This window comes from Mya arenaria, chromosome 9 (genome assembly GCF_026914265.1).
Source record: "Mya arenaria isolate MELC-2E11 chromosome 9, ASM2691426v1".
In the NCBI taxonomy this organism is placed as follows: Eukaryota; Metazoa; Mollusca; class Bivalvia; order Myida; family Myidae; genus Mya; species Mya arenaria.
In genome coordinates, this window is record NC_069130.1 from 46,354,325 (window position 1) to 46,375,592 (window position 21,268).

General features: G+C 36.4%; 1 protein-coding gene across 2 annotated transcripts in view; it reads left to right on the forward strand.

Annotated features, from left to right (window-relative positions):
• The first annotated feature begins 6,285 nt into the window (after positions 1-6,285).
• Positions 6,286-21,268, forward strand: part of LOC128246536 (sex peptide receptor-related protein 2-like) — a 32,942-nt gene continuing 17,959 nt past the window's right edge. The window contains exon 1 of one of the 2 annotated variants that reach the window (XM_052964795.1): positions 6,286-6,304. The gene's annotated coding sequence lies outside the window, so the exon portion shown is untranslated. Of the gene's footprint in view, positions 6,305-6,345; positions 6,557-21,268 lie in introns of those variants that run through there. The other variant, XM_052964787.1, reaches the window with a different exon arrangement.

Here is a 21,268-nt window from a genome sequence, read left to right on the forward strand (position 1 = left end):
GACATAGCGAGTTTCGACTTAACTCAAATTCAGTACAGTTTTAAAAGAATCGTAGCCATCACAAAGCCTATGAGTGAGTCCCTTACATGATGGTTAAATCACAGGCTTTAATTATTATTATTATTATTATTATTATTATTATTATTATTATTATTATTATTATTATTATTAAATAACAGTTCGCGGTATCTAAAACAAGGTTGTCAACATGTTTTGAAAAACTTGAAATTTGACTTGACATGTTATCATTTAAATAATGTTTTTAACAATGAAGACATCATAAATTATGATATGGCATATTTTGAAATGCTATTTAAATTGATTAATAACTTAGTTGGCCCGTCGAGGGGACACCCGTCAGATACGCCCTAGTCAAACAAGGAAAAAAGTGATTAATAGTACAGTAAAAATATATTCACGCAATTGTCTTTCGTGTATTCGTTAGATATATACTGATACAATAGCAGGAGCGGGTCCAAGACTCGCCGTAAGAGGGGCGTAACTTAGGGGCGTACCCTTTAGACTTACGCCCCTCCCTCAGTAACGAAATCTATTTGGTTTCAAGGGTTGGAGTGGGTGTGGGCCCCCCCCCCCATAAAAGTTTAACATAATTGAGTCCGAAATGGTGCATTTCGGGCGTGTTTTAATTCTTTTTCTTCTCCTATATTGAAATAAAAAGTAAACTTGAACCCCCCCCCCCCCCCCCCCTGAATCCGCTAGTGAAAAGTGTTCGTTCTTTGCTATAATACACATGAATGAAATATTTGCAGTAGATAGATTAAGTATCTGAGGGTGTTCCAGACTTTGTTAGGGTGTGATGTTAGTGGAAACAAACAATTATTAAACCCTTGTATCGAAGGGTGTGTATCAGTTGTAGTCATCATGCGATGGCGCGGGTGGACGTTGCAAAATGGCTGTGGAGCGAACTTAAGTCAATCTTATGGCCATACATCATTCACTTCATTCACTCAATTGATCAGCTACGAATACCAAGTAATCCGATTAGCTATATCGTTCATAGGTTCAAGCAAAGGCCATTGGTATTCAATGTGAGAATTAAGTTAATCTAATGGTCATGCATCATTGACATTATTCACTCAAATAATCAGTTATGAATAACAAGTAATCCGATACGCTATATCGTTCTTAGATCCAATTAAGACCAATAATACCAACTCAGGGGCTCGTTTGAATGAAGATCGTATTAACTTGAGATCGTAAATTTCGAGACGTAAACTCGTTTTTGGCGTTAACTGCATTTCAATAAAATTATTATCATATATAAAGGACATTTAGCGCTTAGATTCTTCTTGTCACTTTACGGGTGTACCAGACCACTTGTTAGCAGCGCCCTGGGCCCAGTTTCAATAAAGAACATAAGGTTTAAGATCGTAACTTTCTATGCATATATCCATTTGTTGGTGTCAATAAAATTATCCTAAGGCCATTTATCCCATATATTCTGCCCGTGTCTTTTTAATACGCTTGACCCCGAGTAATCCTATGCAACCTAATGTTGACGACTAAGATATCTTATTGAAAAGAGGTCCCAGGTGCATAGCTATCTATACACAAAATGCGCATTTGCGTGCAGAAGCTCCGTAAGAAGAAAAACATTATGTTATGCAGTGTGCTGTTTCATTTCATATCTTTGTATACAGTCGAACCCCGTTGGCTCGAGCTCGCTTGGCTCGAATTTCTCATTGGCTCGAACTGGATGTTAAGGACCGATTTCTTTATACTGAATGTAAGATTTCCCTCTTGGTTCGAATTTTCTGAGGCTCGATGTATTTTTGCAGGTCCCTAAAGTTCGAGCCAATTGATTCGACTGTATATCATACATTTGTTTCTTGTTTGCAACTTGGTATTGTTGTATGTTAACTCATATCCTCAGTTACCAGTATGGGCCTTGAGAATAGTGAAACTTGTTACTTGAAACCAGATTGTTGTTCTTCCATAAATCTTCAAAATAATAATTTACATCGGGATGTAATTTCTCGATTCAAATGATGTGAAATCATCCTTTTTAAAAACATTTCTGAATTGGTCGGATTAAGCAAATAGAAATAGATTCTTCCATGGCCGAGAGTATAAGATATGTTCATCCCGACCCGAGCGTAGGGTGTTTTGCGGAAACGAGGTTTACCGAGGCTCGGGATGAATCTATCGTACACGAGCGGCTATGGTAGATGCTTTTTCTCCCACCTCAGTTAAAAAATTAAGTAAAAATGTATTTCTTGCTGGAACTCGTTTGTGCTTAGTGGAATTGATTTCGTAAGGATATGCGATAATTCGTGGTTGTCATGGATATGCGCGCAGTGATTCAGATTATGTTAATAGTCAAATCGGTCTTTAAAAGTGAGTTTAGTTCTAAGGAGAGTGAAGCATTATTTCTTGAAAGGTGCGTGGAAACTGTTTTATGGTGACATCTGAAGTGAGAATTATTTAATTAGCGTTCTAAATATTGCAACAAGACAAAGTTTCGATGATACTACAGACGACAGTCTTCAACAAGGGAGGTAATTACAATGTGGTGACCATTAAAAAGGAGTTCCATGCGGGCATTTTATCTTCGCCCGTGAGCAAGATAAGAATTTCTCGCATGGTTAAATAATTGGATCTACTTATCTGAGGTGGGAGAAAATGTTCTTCCATGGCCAATGTTTAGACGTTGCATACTACGTGTACGCATGTCGGTACACTCCCAATAAAAAGTAGACCTGTGTCCAAAGGAACTTTTTACACCAGTTCTATATTTTCGAACAAAAATGAATTTCTATCCATAGAAAGTTATTGTGTCACTCATATTTGCAAACAAAATATCTCGAAAATGCTTGGTAATTCAAAGGTCATAAGTATCCCCCTACTATGTGCAGCAGCAAACGAAATCCCCAGTGCACAATTTCATCTCAATAACATTCTCCAAAGGTTTCAAGACTCTAGGTCAAATAGTTTTTGAGTTTTGAATGACACAAGTTCGCATAAAACTTACAGGCGGGATCACGGAAAGACGGACGGAAGAACGGACAAGGGCAAATCTTTATGCTTCCACCCATAAGTGAAGCATTAACTCTTCACATATTTCTTTCCTTTGAAAACGGGTGGGGGGCGTGGGGGAGGTATTTTACACTTCTCTATTAATACCAAGATTCAAGATTCATGAACATTTAAGAACTGAAGTGAAAGAGAAAAATAATAATGATGTAGTTTATCTTATATAATTACCATGAACGAATGCGTATGACACATACAAGAACGAAAAACACCCGCTTTTTGCGTGGGTAGTGACAAATTACCGACACACTTTTTATAAAAAGAAATATTATACAAAAAACGCAAGTACTAGTTTACGGTTGATGGACATCTTTTATTTGCCGATCAAAGGTTTACATCATATTTGATCACTCTATTATGAACATTTCATTGAAGTATTTGAAGATGAAAGATTTCAGCAACTATCAAATCATAAACAACTGAAACAATTAAAGGCTAAGCTTACAGTTGTCAATATATTCGAATATTTGTCCTCTACACGATAACACTGAAAGAAATAAAAAAACTTTTTATGGACAAATTGTTGCAGTGATATTCAATCTTTATGCGCAGTCTTTTGTGTTGTTTTTTGTTGTGTGTCATCTTGGTCGTTAATATTTGTTATGTTCTAATTGGTAATCAATAATTATTGTATGCTAATTTTGTCGCTAATAGTTGTGTGTGTGTGTGTGTGTGTGTGTGTGTGTTATTTTGGTTGTAAATATAAGGTATGTACTGGAACGGTCGTTAATATTTAGTGTGTTCTATTTTGGTCGTTTATGTTTATTGGGTGTTATTTGGTCGTATTTTTGTTATGTTTTTAGGTCGTTAATATTTGTTGTATTCTGTTCTTTTCGCCAATATGTGTTGTGCATGGTTTTGGTCGATAAAACGTGCTGTGTGTCTTCAATATTTTGTCGTGTGCTATTTTGGTCGTAAATATTTGCTGTATGTTACTTTGGTCGTGAATATTTGTTGTGTATTACTTTGGACGTTAATATTTGTTGTGTGCTATTTTGGTTGTGAATATTTGCTGTATTACTTTGGTCGTTACTATTTGATGTATGTTACTTTGGTCGTTACTATTTGCTGTATGTTACTTTGGTCGTTAATATTTGCTGTATGTTACTTTGGTCGTTACTATTTGCTGTATGTTACTTTGGTCGTGAATATTTGCTGTATGTTACTTTGGTCGTTACTATTTGCTGTATGTTACTTTGGTCGTGAATATTTGTTGTGTGTTACTTTGGTCGTGAATATTTGTTGTGTGTCACTTTGGTCGTGAATATTTGCTGTATGTTACTTTGGTCGTTAATATTTGCTGTATGTTACTTTGGTCGTGAATATTTGTTGTGTGTTACTTTGGTCGTGAATATTTGCTGTATGTTACTTTGGTCGTGAATATTTGTTGTATGTTACTTTGGTCAAGAATATTTGTTGTGTGTTACTTTGGTCGTGAATATTTGTTGTATGTTACTTTGGTCGTGAATATTTGTTGTGTGTTACTTTGGTCATGAATATTTGTTGTATGTTACTTTGGTCAAGAATATTTGTTGTGTGTTACTTTGGTCGTAACTATTTGCTGTATGTTACTTTGGTCGTTGCTATTTGCTGTATGTTACTTTGGTCGTTACTATTTGCTGTATGTAACTTTGGTCGTTACTATTTGCTGTATGTTACTTTGGTCGTTACTATTTGCTGTATGTTTCTTTGGTCGTGAATATTTGCTGTATGTTACTTTGGTCGTGAATATTTGATGTGTGTTACTTTGGTCGTGAATATTTGCTGTATTTTACTTTGGTTGTTACTATTTGCTGTGTGTTACTTTGGTTGTGAATATTTGTTGTGTGTTACTTTGGTCGTGAATATTTGTTGTGTGTTATTTTGGTCGTGAATATTTGCTGTATGTTACTTTGGTCGTGAATATTTGTTGTGTGTTATTTTGGTCGTGAATATTTGCTGTATGTTACTTTGGTCGTGAATATTTGCTGTATGTTACTTTGGTCATGAATATTTGTTGTGTGTTACTTTGGTCGTGAATATTTGTTGTATGTTACTTTGGTCGTGAATATTTGTTGTGTGTTACTTTGGTCGTGAATATTTGTTGTATGTTACTTTGGTCAAGCATATTTGTTGTGTGTTACTTTGGTCGTAACTATTTGCTGTATGTTACTTTGGTCGTTGCTATTTGCTGTATGTTACTTTGGTCGTTACTATTTGCTGTATGTAACTTTGGTCGTTACTATTTGCTGTATGTTACTTTGGTCGTTACTATTTGCTGTATGTTTCTTTGGTCGTGAATATTTGCTGTATGTTACTTTGGTCGTTACTATTTGATGTGTGTTACTTTGGTCGTGAATATTTGCTGTATTTTACTTTGGTTGTTACTATTTGCTGTGTGTTACTTTGGTTGTGAATATTTGTTGTGTGTTACTTTGGTCGTGAATATTTGTTGTGTGTTATTTTGGTCGTGAATATTTGCTGTATGTTACTTTGGTCGTGAATATTTGCTGTATGTTACTTTGGTCATGAATATTTGTTGTGTGTTACTTTGGTCGTGAATATTTGCTGTATGTTACTTTGGTCGTGAATATTTGTTGTGTGTTACTTTGGTCGTTACTGTTTGCTGTATGTTACTTTGGTCGTTAATATTTGCTGTATGTTACTTTGGTCGTGAATATTTGTTGTGTGTTACTTTGGTCGTTAATATTTGTTGTGTGCTATTTTGGTCGTTGCTATTTGCTGTATGTTACTTTGGTCGTTACTATTTGCTGTATGTTACTTTGGTCGTGAATATTTGTTGTGTGTTACTTTGGTCGTTAATATTTGTTGTGTGCTATTTTGGTCGTTGCTATTTGCTGTATGTTACTTTGGTCGTTACTATTTGCTGTATGTTACTTTGGTCGTGAATATTTGTTGTGTGTTACTTTGGTCGTTAATATTTGTGGTATGTTATTTTTGTCGTCAATATTTGTTGTGTGTTATTTAATATATGCTGTATGTTATTTTGGTCGTTAATATTTTGTGTGTGTTATTTGTGTCGTTATTTTTTCTGTATGCTAATTTGTGGTTCTTATTTCTTGTGTCCCTTACGACTCGTGTTTTTTTTTAGCTATTTTTGTCATACAGTGACCCTTACTAAAACGATATACATATTGTGTCCTCAATAATTTTCATTCAAAATCCATATTGGCCCTTTAATTTAATGACGTTATGCAATTGTGTGGGCAATCATAGAGCGATGTCAGCCGGTTTAAAAATACGCGTGAAAGTATGTACGAATACGTTTAAATCGGTTGATATTTTTTAAAAAGTTGTAATAGTTGTAAGCTACATTGCTCACACAGTCATGTTATACAATTGAAAATAAATTAAAGTGGATATTATTTATGATATAATTTATTCTTTTTCTGTATGTTCTTGAATGAAAATCATTCATGTTCGGAAGTGAACTCTATATTTGTTTTTAATTACAACAGTGTCTTCAGTATTCGGTTTAACAACATGCTGGTTTATTAATCAGGTGAGTCTTATAATTAGTAAAATAAAACACATATGTCATTGTTATAGTCAAATGTTATTGGTATAATTGTCGCAGGCGCTCGGATAATTTGTTTGGTAAATGGGTTGACATATAAACCTTTTACTTAGAGTTTGAAATTATATTGTGTTCACTGTATCCACTTTTTAGCTTTCTGTAAAAGTAATAGCAATCCTTGTTTTACTTATTTTGCCATCCTATTCAACATTTTAACAAAACCTGCGTGTTAATCAAAACACCATTTTAAAACTATATTATATGTTATAAACGAAACACTCTATGTAAAACTTTGCTTGTATACCGTTGACAGGCTGATGTATAAGTATTCCTCTTATGGGTGGGTGTATAAGCTTATGTATACTCGCGATCCGGCAAGGCCCATCCGGTGAGTGTTCCGATAATTAAGATTGTTGGTTTGGAGTATAGTGCACAGACAGAATGTTAGCCTGGCTAGAGTTACCCTGGTTCTTTAACGTGCACCAGTGTATAGCACTGGCAATTGGGACCCCAATTTAATGTCCCTTCCGAAAGAAGTTTGATATTTTTAGTGGTGCGGGGGGCTCCCCTTGATTGACAGTGAAGTGTGTTAACATTAGACCACGCATCCGCCACAAATCCTTTAATTGATTGTGATTACCATGAAATACTTTTTGGAAACCGGGGCTGGAGGAAAGATATTCTCCTACAATGACTCAAGTGCACCCATAATTCTGCGTGGGTATTGACAAATAACAAACACTTTAAAAAAATAACAAATGGGCAATTACACGTTGACGGTTGATGGACAACTTTTTTTGCCGATAAGAGGAAGAGGTATTCGTTTTTGATCTCTCTATTGTGAAAATTTTATTGAAATATTCGTAAATGAATGACTTTAACAAAGACTGACGACTCAAACAATAAACAGCTAAGATAAGAGTTTTCATTATATTCGAAAAAAAATATCCTCTAGGCGACAAAGCCGAAAGAACGAAATACTCTTTATGGACGATTTGCTGCAGTGATAAAAAATCTGTATGCACAGTCTTTTGTGTATTATCGTTGTTGTGGGCTATTTGGGTATTTTTATGTTTTGTTTTCTGCTATTTTGTTTCCTCAATAAACGTTGATTTAATGGCGTCATTTAGTTGTGCAGATAAGCGCATGGCGATGTTAGCCGAATGAATATTAGAGTACGAAGAAAAAATGTCACTGTATTCATCTGATAAAATCATGAATGGTCTGCTGCTGAAATGCAGTATCAAATGAAGTATAAGTACTAGACTAGTAATGCTTTGAAATTGCTCAATATAAGACTTCTTTTTCAGATCAGCTTTGGTGGTCGGGGTTCACTTGTAAGACGCTCAAGTATCTTATTTCCCATTGCCAAATTACTCAGTTTACCGTGATTATCGTAAATATCATTACCATAAAAGGTTTTAAAACTCTATTAAAAGAATAATATTACACAATTCACACCATAGCTGAGTCACCAAACGATTGCGCGGGTAGGAGGACGGTCGGTCCCTGCTTTTCAATGTTTGTGGAGCGAACTACCAGGTCCTCGGCTACTCATTTTTATTACTTTATCATTCTCCTACATCAGAGCGATGGACCTAAATCAGATTTCTCATTATCAAACCTCAGATGAATGAGAATCTACTTTATCAACATATTAGAAATAAATGCGTTTATTATTTAGGGGGTATAGAAATATATAACAATAAGGTATATTTCCATATCGCGTAAATAAACACAAGCATTCCAAATATGTTGACACCACGTTTTAGATGACACCGACTATTATCTAGTCATCCTTAAAAGTTTGAAATGTAGAAATATATGTAACTTTATACTTCTTTTTCGACTTTAATTCAAATTCAGCTCAGTTTTAAAGAATCGTTGCCATTACAAAACCTATGAGTGATACCGTTTAACGATGGTTAAATCAAAAGTTTTATTAATAATCATCATCATCATCATCATCATCATCATCATCATCATCATCATAATAATAATAATAATAATAATAATAATAATAATACAATAATAATAATAATAATAATAATAATAATAATAATAATAATAATAATAATAATAATAATAACAACAACAACAACAACAACAACCACAACAACAACAACAACAACAACAATAATAATAATAATAATAATAATAATAATAATAATAATAATAACAATAATAATAATAATAATAATAATAATAATAATAATAATAATGAATAACAATAATGAATAACAATAATAATAATAATAATAATAATAATAATAATAATAATAACAATAACAATAACAATAACAATAATAATAATAATAATAATAATAATAATAATGATGATAATAATAATAACTAAATAATAGAACGCGGTATCTAAAACAATGTTGTCAACATGAAATTTGACTTGACATGTTATCATTTAAATTAATTTATTAACAATGAAGACATTATAAATTATGATATGGCATATTGTGATATGCTATCTATATTGATAAAATACTTAATTGACCCGTCAAGGGGACACGCGTCAGATACGCCCTAGCCAAACAATGGAAATAGTGAAGTTTACTTGATGGTACAGTAAAATTATCTTCACGCATTTGTCATCCGTGTGTTCGTTTAATATATTTGGTTTAAACAGTATTTATTTTTATAACAAATAAACATTTACAACATACACATATAACAGAATATACAGAATTGAGGAGAAATCCATTGGCTTGTATGAAACCTCATTTCTATTTTCGGTAAACAATATTATATATAAATGAATTAATTCCAGCAAAACACGTATAATTATACTCTGTTAATTGGTATATCGATAGATAGAAAAAATGAAATAATGAATTATTAAAATATGTTTAACATATGAGAAACTATATATATTCACTCAAATATATATATGTCAGTATAAATCTAGTTGAATATATTTATACTGATACAATAGTGTTCGTTCTTTGCTAAAATAAACATGACTGAGATATTTGCAGCAGGTAGTTGAAGTATCTGAGGGTGTTCCAGACTTTTGGGTGTGATGTTTGTGGAAACAAACAATTATTAAGCCCTAGTATCGAAGGGTGTGTATCGGTTGTAGCCATCATGCGGTTGCGGGCGGACGTTGCAAAATGGTTCTGGAGCGAACTACCGGGGGGGGGGATATTCAATATGCGACTTAAGTCAATCTAATTGTCATACATCATTGACTTTATTCACTGAAATAATCAGTTATAAATAACAAGTAATCAGATTAGCTACATCGTTCTTAGATCCAATTAAGACCAATAATACCAGCTAAGGGGCTCATTTGAATACAGATCGTATTAAGGCTTAAGATCGTGAATTTCCAGACGTAAACTCGTATTTGGCGTTAACTGCATTTCAATAAAATCATTATCATATCTAAAGGACATTTATCGCATAAATTCTTCCCGTAACTTTACGGATGTACCTGAACATTTGTTAGCAGCGTAATGTTTACATTTAAAAGGGAGACCTGGGCCCAGTTTCAATAAAGAACATAAGGTTTAAGATCGTAACTTTCTTAGCGTGAATCCCTTTATGGTGTCAATAAAATTATCATAAGGACAATTATCCCATAGATTCTGTCCGTATTTTTTAATACGGTTGACCCCGAGCAATTCTAAGCAGCGTAATGTTTACGACTAAGATATCGTATTGAAAAGCGGTCCTATGTGCGTAGCTATATAAACGTAAAATGCACTTTTGCGTGCAGAAGCTCCGTAAGATGGAAAGCAAACCTCTCTGATTACTGGAGTATACGGCGTAGTACGCAACCTCTCTGATTACTGGATTATACGGCGTAGTACGCAACCTCTCTGATTACTGGAGTATACGGCGTGGTACGCAACCTCTCTGATTACTGGAGTATACGGCGCTGTACGCAACCTCTCTGATTACTGGAGTATAAGGCGTGGTACGCAACCTCTCTGATTACTGGAGTATACGGCGCTGTACGCAACCTCTTAGATTACTGGAGTATACGGCGTGGTACGCAACCTCTCTGATTACTGGAGTATACGGCGTGGTACGCAACCTCTCTGATTACTGGAGTATACGGCGTGGTACGCAACCTCTCTGATTACTGGAGTATACGGCGTGGTACGCAACCTCTTAGATTACTGGAGTATACGGCGTAGTACGCAACCTCTCTGCTAACTCGGGTATAAGGCGTGGTACGCAACCTCTCTGATTACTGGAGTATAGGGCGTGGTACGCAACCTCTCTGATTACTGGAGTATACGGTGTGGTACGCAACCTCTCTGCTTACTCGAGTATATGGCATAAAAGCAACCTCTCTGCTTACTCGAGTAGGGAGCAGGACTTTTCAACCCCAAGACTTTTCAACCCCTTCTCAAAACGAAGACTTTTCAACCCTTAGACTTTTCAACCCCTATTTCAAAGACTTTTCAACCCCTTCCTGTTTGGACTTTTCAACCCCTATTTCAAAGACTTTTCAACCCCTTCCTGTTTGGACTTTTCAACCCCTATATCAAAGACTTTTCAACCCCTATTAATTTTTGTCAGCCAGGTGTTGTCTTTATTATTTTTTATATTTTTTGGCAAGAAACTTAACAAATTTCACAAATTGTTTTTGAAATACAATTAAAGATTTGTTAGTGTTATTTGTTACTCTTTACTACAAAGTATTGGATAAAATTGAGACAAAGGTGTTGCATTGATTTACTAATCACTTGTTTGATGAAGGCAAATAATACCTTTGATTAAATATATGATTTTTTTAAACAGTGGATTTGCTTAACTAGAATATATATTACTCAAAATGTGCTCTAGCTGGCATCTAGCCATTAGTTGCAATACCTCACATGATGATGTGAGTATAAATTTAAATACCAGAATTGAAAAAATTGCAAAAGAAAATAAATGCAAAGAAGGATTTACGGAGCAATCTCCATTTGCTTGTAGAACACCCATAAAAACCTCTACTTGAAAATTTGTTAAACTGTTATTGCTTTTAAAAAAGGTCAGCGGTCGAAACATTTTGTTGTAGTACCATATTGCTTTTTCAGTACAGTTCAATTTTAGTTGCTGATAATGAAATCAATAAACTCTGAGCACGGGGGGGGGGGGGGGGGGGGGGGGGGGGTAAATAAGTTAAAAAAAATTTGTTCAATTTTTAAACCGAAAATCATACACAAAATTTAACAAGCTGCTCAAAGTTTAAAATGATGGCCATCAGGGTATTACAACCTTAATTTGAACTGTCATTTTCAATTCACTATAACCTAAATAAAAAGGTGTCATGAAGCCCCTTAATCCCTTAAGGATTTAAGACCATGTCACACCTGCTGCCCATTAACGGATGTGCGACCTTCATCCAATTCTTTAATTGCATAAAACAATACAATGCGTATAGCATTTTTTTACATATATATATGTATATATATGTATATATATATATATATATATATATATATAAACGGCGTGGTACGCAATCTCTCTGCTTACTCGAGTATACGGCGTGGTACGCAACCCCTCTACTTACTCAAGTATATGGCGTGGTACGCAACCTCTCTGATTACTAGAGTATACGGCGTGGTACGCAACCTTTCTGCTTACTCAAGTATACGTCGTGGTACGCCATCTCTCTGCTTACTCGGGTATACGGCGTTGTACGATACCTCTGTGCTTACTCGAATATACGGCGTAGTACGCAACCTCTCTGATTACTTGAGTATACGGCGTGGTACGCAACCTTTCTGCTTACTCGAATATACGGCGTTGTACGCAACCCCTCTACTTACTCGAGTATATGGCGTGGTACGCAACCTCTCTGATTACTCAAGTATACGTTGTGGTACGCCATCTCTCTGCTTACTCGGGTATACGGCGTTGTACGATACCTCTGTGCTTACTCGAATATACGGCGTAGTACGCAACCTCTCTGATTACTTGAGTATACGGCGTGGTACGCAACCTTTCTGCTTACTCGAATATACGGGATTGTACGCAACCCCTCTACTTACTCGAGTATATGGCGTGGTACGCAACCTCTCTGATTACTCAAGTATACGTTGTGGTACGCCATCTCTCTGCTTACTCGGGTATACGGCGTGGTACTCAATCTGTCTGCTTACTGGAGTATACGGCGTGGTAAGCAACCTTTCTGCGTACTCGAGTATACGGCGTGGTACTCAATATGTCTGCCTACTGGTGTATACGGCGTGGTATGCAACCTCTCTGCTTACTCGGGTATACGGCGTGGTATGCAACCTTTTTGCTTACTCGTGTATACGGCGTGGTACTCAATCTGTCTGCTAACTGGAGTATACGGCGTGGTATGCAACCTCTCTCCTTACTCGAGTATACGGCGTGGCACTCAAGCTCTCTGCTTACTCTAGTATACAGCGTGGTACGCAACCACGATCTCTGCTTACTCAGGTATACGGCGGTATACGGCGTCGTACGCAACCTTTCTGCGTACTCGGGTATACGGCGTGGTACGCAACCTCTCTGCTTACTCAGGTATACGGCGTGGTACGCAACCTTTTTGCTTACTCGAGTATACGGCGTGGCACTCAACCTCTCTGCTTACTCGAGTATACAGCGTGGTACGCAACCTTTCTGCTTACTGGATAATACGGCGTGGTACGCAACCACTCTGCTTACTCGAGTATACGGCGTGGTAAGCAACTATTCTGCTTAATCAAGTATATAGCGTGGTACGCAACCTCTCTACTTAATCGAGTATACGGCGTGGTACGCAACCTCTCTGCTTACTCGAGTATACGGCGTGGTACGCAACCTCTCTGCTTACTCGAGTATACGGCGTGGTACGCAACCTCTCTGCTTACTCGAGTATACGACGTGGTACGCAATCTCTCTGCTTACTCGAGTATACGGCGTGGTACGCAACCTCTCTGCTTAATCGAGTATACGGCGATGTACGCAACCTCTCTACTTACTCGAGTATACGGCGTGGTACGCAACCTCTCTGCTTACTCGGGTATACGGCGTGGTACGCAACCTCTCTGCTTACTGGAGTATACGGCGTAGTACGCAACCTCTCTGATTACTGGAGTATACGGCGTGGTACGCAACTATTCCGCTTAATCGAGTATATGGCGTGGTACGCAACCTCTCTGCTTACTCGAGTATACGGCGTGGTACGCAACCTCTCTGCTTACTGGAGTATACGGCGTGGTACGCAACCTCTGCTTACTCGAGTATACGGCGTGGTACGCAACCTCTCTGCTTAATCGAGTATACGGCGATGTACGCAACCTCTCTACTTACTCGAGTATACGGCGTGGTACGCAACCTCTCTGCTTACTCGGGTATACGGCGTGGTACGCAACCTCTCTGCTTACTCGAGTATACGGCGTTGTACGCAACCCCTCTGCTTACTCGAGTATACGGCGTGGTACGCAACCTCTCTGATTACTGGATAATACGGCGTGGTACGCAACCCCTCTGCTTACACGAGTATACGGCGTGGTACGCAACCCCTCTGCTTACACGAGTATACGGCGTGGTACGCAACCTCTCTGCTTACTCAAGTATACGTTTATAGAAGAATCAGGCAGCAATGTATTAATGTTATACACCTGCATAAGAACAATTATCACGAATTATATATAGTTGTATAATAATATTTCAAATGTGTTGACAATTATCCTTTGCATGACAGATAATTTCATAATTTGTCATATTTTTTATCTCGGCATAAAACAGCATTACAATTTTTAACAATTTGTCTATATTTACCAAGTCTGGGCTAAGAAGATGGGCCATTTTTAAGTTTAACTCTTTTCCCCACTGTATACGTTTTACAGAATCTGTTTACATACTTGTGTGAGAGCGATGTATACTTACATCAATGAAAAAGAACATGTTCTCATTTAACCACGTTCCGAGTTCGGCTTTAGGCTTATTTCAAATCTGGAGACATTTCGTCAATGTCGTCTGAATGACATACGGTCTTTTGTTGAGTGCCAAATATCCGCTATCCCCGAGAGTTGTTGACGTGTATACATACCACGTCCTTTGAACGTGTCACGGTTATTAGCACAAATGATTCTATATTTAGCGCCAGGACTTACAAACACAAATAGCAACATATATTTATAACAGCCTCTTTAGGAAGTCGGAATGCCATCTTGTTAATACCATATTTATTAATACATGGAACCAGTATACACATATCATTTGATTTTAAAATGTGTTTCTTACATTTTCAACAACTTCATATAAGCCAACATAACGGTAGTACATTTACAATTAAGTTTATTGTCCGGTTGTTCAGAAAGTTCTTTTAAGTTAACAACGTTGTTAACGTCATCATTGATGTTAACAAATTTGTTAACTTTGACTCAGTTCTCAACAATCGACCCATTGTGTTTAATTCCATTAGAAGGCCAAAAATATACCAGCCAAATGATGTTAAACATATAATAAAATTGGTTTGGTATTAACTCTGAATATATTCAGTGGTCAACGTTTTCTTTTGTCCAATGAGATGGCAGTACTTCTCAAAGGTTTCACTACATTTATTCAGCATAACAGCAGTCAGCCGTGAGCGATTTAAATCAGGTGAAGCGATATACAGTCGAAATCCGTCGACTCAATTCACTGTTGGCTCGAACTCGCTTGGCTCGAACTCCTCGTTGGCTCGAACTAGATGTAAAGAACCGATTTATTTATACTGAAGGTAAACATTGCCGCTTGGTTCGAATTTCCGAGGCTCGATGTATTATCGCCGGTCCCTTGAAGTTCGAGCCAACGGGGTTAAAACGGTATATATATTGTAACAATTGTTTGGCCACATGAAGTTAACACAATAACATGTAGACCACTAAAATGTTTGTCAGTTTGTACTTTCACAAAATAAATGGTTATGCAACTGTGTCGCATCCTACCACTTCTGTAAATACATACCACGTGCCGTTTATCATTACAAATAAACTCTTGGTGCAGCTGTGCATGTTGTAAAAGTGCTATCTCGTATGACAGTAAATGATTTATTACAAATACCATCGCAAACAATAACTCTTGGTGCAGAAGTGCGGGTTGATTAATTCATGTTGGCAAATACATCCTTACAGCCTTTCTAGTAAAGCAGTTAATTTATTGTAGTTACAAATGCTGGCACATATGTTTTATTGGCGTGAATTCTATCAATTAAACCATCTCAATAAAATGCAAATTCTGCATTTGGTCAATAATAACACGAAGGTATGCTGAGATAATAAAGAACCTGCATGTTGATAGATGACCAAAAAGAACGCGCATTTAATTGTAAACGTACACAATACTTATTTATAAGTTACAAGTAGTCAATAAAACACCAAATTATACGGGTTATCTGTAGGAACGCGCATTTGTACAGGTAGTCTATAAGAGCACGCACATTTGTACAGGTAGTCGATAAGAACACTCACATTTCTACATGTAGTCGGTACGATCACGCACATTTCTACAAGTAGTCGATTATACCATGCACATTTGTACAGGTAGTCGATTATACCATGCACATTTGTACAGGTAGTCGATAAGAACACGCACATTTGTACAGGTAGTCGATAAGAACACGCACATTTGTTAAGGTAGACTATAAGAACACGCACATTTGTACAGGTAGTCGATAAGAACACGCACATTTGTTAAGGTAGACTATAAGAACACGCACATTTGTACAGGTAGTCGATAAGAACACGCACATTTGTTAAGGTAGACTATAAGAACACGCACATTTGTACAGGTAGTCGATAAGAACACGCACATTTGTTAAGGTAGACTATAAGAACACGCACATTTGTTAAGGTAGACTATAAGAACACGCACATTTGTACAGGGAGTCGATAAGAACACGCACATTTGTTAAGGTAGACTATAAGAACACGCACATTTGTACAGGTAGTCGATAAGAACACGCACATTTGTACAGGTAGTCGATGAGAACACGCACATTTGTACAGGTAGTCGATAAGAACACGCACATTTGTACAGGTAGTCGATACGTACACGTTCATTTGTACCGGTAGTCGATACGTACACGCTCATTTGTACAGGTAGTCGATGAGAACACGCACATTTGTACAGCTAGTCGATAAGAACACGAACATTTATACAGGTAGTCGATACGTACACGCTCATTTGTACAGGTAGTCGATACGTACACGCTCATTTGTACAGGTAGTCGATAAGAACACGAACATTTATACAGGTAGTCGATAAGAACACGCACATTTGTACAGGTAGTCGATACGTACACGCTCATTTGTACAGGTAGTCGATAAGAACACGCACATTTGTACAGGTAGTCGATACGTACACGCTCATTTGTACAGGTAGTCGATACGTACACGCTCATTTGTAAAGGTAGTCGATAAGAACACGCACATTTGTACAGGTAGTCGATAAGAACACGCACATTTGTACAAATACTAGTAGTCGATAAGAACACGCACATTTGTACAGGTAGTCAATAAGAACACGCACATGTGTTAAGGTATTCTATAAGAACACGCACATTTGTGCAAATAGTCGATAAGAACACGCACATTTGTGCAAATAGTCGATAAGAACACGCACTTTTGTACAGGTAGTCGATGAGAACACGCACATTTGTACAAGTAGTCGATAAGAATACGCACATGTGTTAAGGTATTCTATAAGAACACGCACATTTGTACAGGTAGTCGATGAGAACACGCACATTTGTACAGGTAGTCGATGAGAACACGCACATTTGTACAGGTAGTCAATGAGAACACGCACATTTGTACAGGTAGTCGATGAGAACACGCACATTTGTACAGGTAGTCGATAAGAACACGCTTTGAGTTGTATACTAGCAAAGAACGAGAACGCCATCGTCAAAAAGTATCTTGACAAGAAAACAGATTCACAAGTTGGCAAGTTGCATACAAAATGGTATGTAGGTCTCATCATTCTCTATGTATCATATGTAAGATATTTAAAAGCAAAGATGTGAAGGAATGTTTCTCACTGAATGTTTTTGTTTCTAAATGTACGGACTTACAGAAAGGTACGTTTTTCGTACAGATTATTATTATATGTTAGTAGTTTTAAATTTAAACTATATTTTAAATGTTTAACTTAAATTTAATGAAGTGTTTAATTGTATCGCTTTGAATTAATTACCCTATTTTGTATACATAGTGTACATTAAATATTTATATAAAATGCACTTTAAAGCTGCACTCTCAGAGATTGAACGTTTTGACAACTTTTTTATTTTTGCGAAAATACATGGAAAACAGTTATATAAGACTGCTTACAAAATATTAGATCGCGTATTTTTATATTTATGTTCAAAAAATTGACGTTTTATGCATTTTTCTGAAACCGTTAGTAACGCTTTAGGCCAAAAAACATTATTTTCGAACGGAAATATGAAAATCTGCGTTCTGATCTTTTTTCAGGAATCTTTTATCATTGGTTTGCAGATATTTACGCAAAAATTGCTCTTTCCACGACAAAAAATAAAAATAAAAAGTTGTAAAAATGGTATATCTATGAGAGTGCAGCTTTAAGTGATCATCTTAAGTTGTACTGCTTGCAACAATGGTAAAATATCATCAACAGTTTCAATAAAAGCTCTAGTTTTCATAATTAATTAAAATGTGAAAATAAATAAATCATGGATTTGCTAAAGTAACACGATTAATGAAAGCTTCATGGCTTAGATTTATGCAGACGACATTAGATATGTCCGTTACTGTTTGCATATAAAAATTGGTAAAATAACCGATTTTGAAAACAATTTTGAAATGAAAATATTGCCAACATTAAGACTGAGTCCCTCAGTATTCTTTCTTGTCGTTAAATGTGTGTTTAACCCTACTTGATGAGCTGGTAAAGGGCATACTGCTGATTATCTTTGACATACTTTAACCTTCAAGTACTAAGTGAAAGAGAAAAAGTAAAGAAGTAGGTTATCGCATATACTTGCCACAAAGCACATACAATAAAAAAATACACCCACTAGTTTGCGTGGGAATTGAGAAATTTCAATCACAATGTATAAAATGTCAAATTATACAAAAGTACACTTATACTAGTTGGTGAATAACTTTATTTACCGGTCAAAAGGAATACATCATTTTTTATCTCTCTATTTTTTTATTAACAATTTATTGAATGTTGCCATGGATATGTTTTATAAATTCAGAACCCCAATACTAAAACAAAAATGTTTTAACATTCCTTTTAACGACTTTTGTACTATGTAATGACCTTCAAAGATGAATTCACTTTTCTCCGCTTTATTTGTTTTGCAAAAACTGTTTACATAGTTGTGTCAGAGTGACATATACTAACAGCAATGAAATAGAATAGTTTATGAGTTTTACCACGTTCAGAGCCTTAAGTCTGAATTCATATCTTAAAAGTTAAAACATTTCGCCAATGTCGTCTGCAAGAAATGTGGTTTTTCTTTACGTGCCAAATGTCAGCTTGAATGTCAAGAATATTGGTTAAGTGTACACCACATCCTCTTACCGTGTCACTGTTATAGGCATCAAGGTCACGTCAAAGTGATTCTATATATAGCGCAAGGACCACCAAACACAAATGGCAACGTTCGATTGATAACTGACTCTTTAGAACTTAAAATGATATCTTGTAAATATCATAGTCCAGGGTCGTAGCAAGCCCTCTATTTTTTGTGGATTCATAATTGTGCTGGGGGTGGGGTCCGGTGGCAATTGCCCCCTCGGAAAATTTTGAAACCCATGGTGCAATCTGGTGCATTCAGGGCGTTCTGAGGTGCTTGATTTAGTACTGGAAAATGGACAGTTTTAGGATCATGAAGTCAAGTATGCATACTCGCACACTTTTAGGCGTGTTTCATTGCTACAAATTAATATTAATTAAGCATCATTACCATAGTACATTTGTTGTGTTTAAGTTAATGTATTGATTGTTGAGAACCCTTTAAAGTCGACGATTGAGTTAACGAACGTCATCATTGTTAACGCTCAAATCATTGTAATGTAACTAAAAATGGACACGTTTGTGATCTTCAGTATTAATAGCATTGCTTGGGGCACCGGTTTCACCTGTTTCACGTGTTTTATCTAAATATTTGAGCTGTTACAAAACGGGTTTCGTGTTAACGTTAACAATGATGCTGTTAACAACGTGGTTAACTTTAACAAAGTTTTTAACGATCTCCCAATTGATTTTCTTCGTTTAAACAGCCAAAAATCAAACATCATATAATTAGTTTGGTATGGAATAAACACTTAATACATCTAGTGGTCAACATTTTATTTTGTCCAATGAGATGTCAGTATTTCTCAATCTTCCCAATATAATTATTTAAGTAAATCAGCAGTCAGCCGTTATTGATTTAAATCAGGTGAAGCGAAAGATATATATTAACAGTGGCTGGGCCACTTTATAGGTAGTTTACAAAATAACATATAGATAACTAAAATGTTTGTTAGTATGTACAAAATAAATGGTTGTGCGACTGTGTTTCATACAATTGATATAGGTAAACATATACTTACAGCCGTTAAACATCACAAAAATAACTCGTGGTGCAGACGTGCATGTTTTCAAAGTGCTGTCTCGTAAAACAATGAATTAATTGTTGTTACAAACGCTGTCACATATGTTTTATTGGCGTGATTTTTATAAATCATTTTAAATCAATAAATACTTCGATGTCATTGCAGTAAAAAAAAACCCGCAAATATTTAGGTTATAAAAACACGCACAGGGACGTATCTAGGCAAACTCGGGTCTACAGTGCGCCGTGGCTCACCAATGATTAACATTCCCTCGAAATGACAAATGCCTATAACTCGTGTCAAAATCAAATGGGTATGCACACTCTTTATACATGCAACTTTTCACTGGTTAATGTTTCTCGTTATTTTGAATTTCTGAATTGAGCCTATTGAGACGTACAGGTGGCCAATAAGAACACATACCTGTACATGTGGCCAATAAGAAATCATACCCGTACAGGTGGCCAATAAGAACACATACACATACAGGTGGTCAATAAGAACACATACACATACAGGTGGTCAATAAGAACACATACACATACAGGTGGTCAATAAGAACACATACCCGTACATATGGTCAATAAGGACACATACCCGTACATGTGGTCAATAAGAACACATACCCGTACAGGTGGCCAATAAGAACACATACACATACAGGTGGTCAATAAGAACACATACACATACAGGTGGTCAATAAGAAAACATACACATACAGGTGGTCAATAAGAACACATACCCGTACATGTGGTCAATAAGAACAGAACACATACCCGTACAGGTGGCCAATAAGAACACATACCCGTACATGTGGTCAATAAGAACACATACACATACAGGTGGTCAATAAGAACACATACCCGTACATGTGGTCAATAAGAACACATACCCGTACAGGTGGTCGATAAGAACACATACTCGTACATGTGGTCAATAAGAACACATACCCGTACATGTGGTCAATAAGAACACATACCCGTACATTTGGTCAATAAGAACACATACCCGTACAGGTGGTCAATAAGAACACATACCCGTACAGGTGGTCAATAAGAACACATACCCGTACCTGTGGTCAATAAGAACACATACCCGTACAGGTGGCCAATAAGAACACATACCCGTACATGTGGTCAATAAGAACACATACACATACAGGTGGCCAATAAGA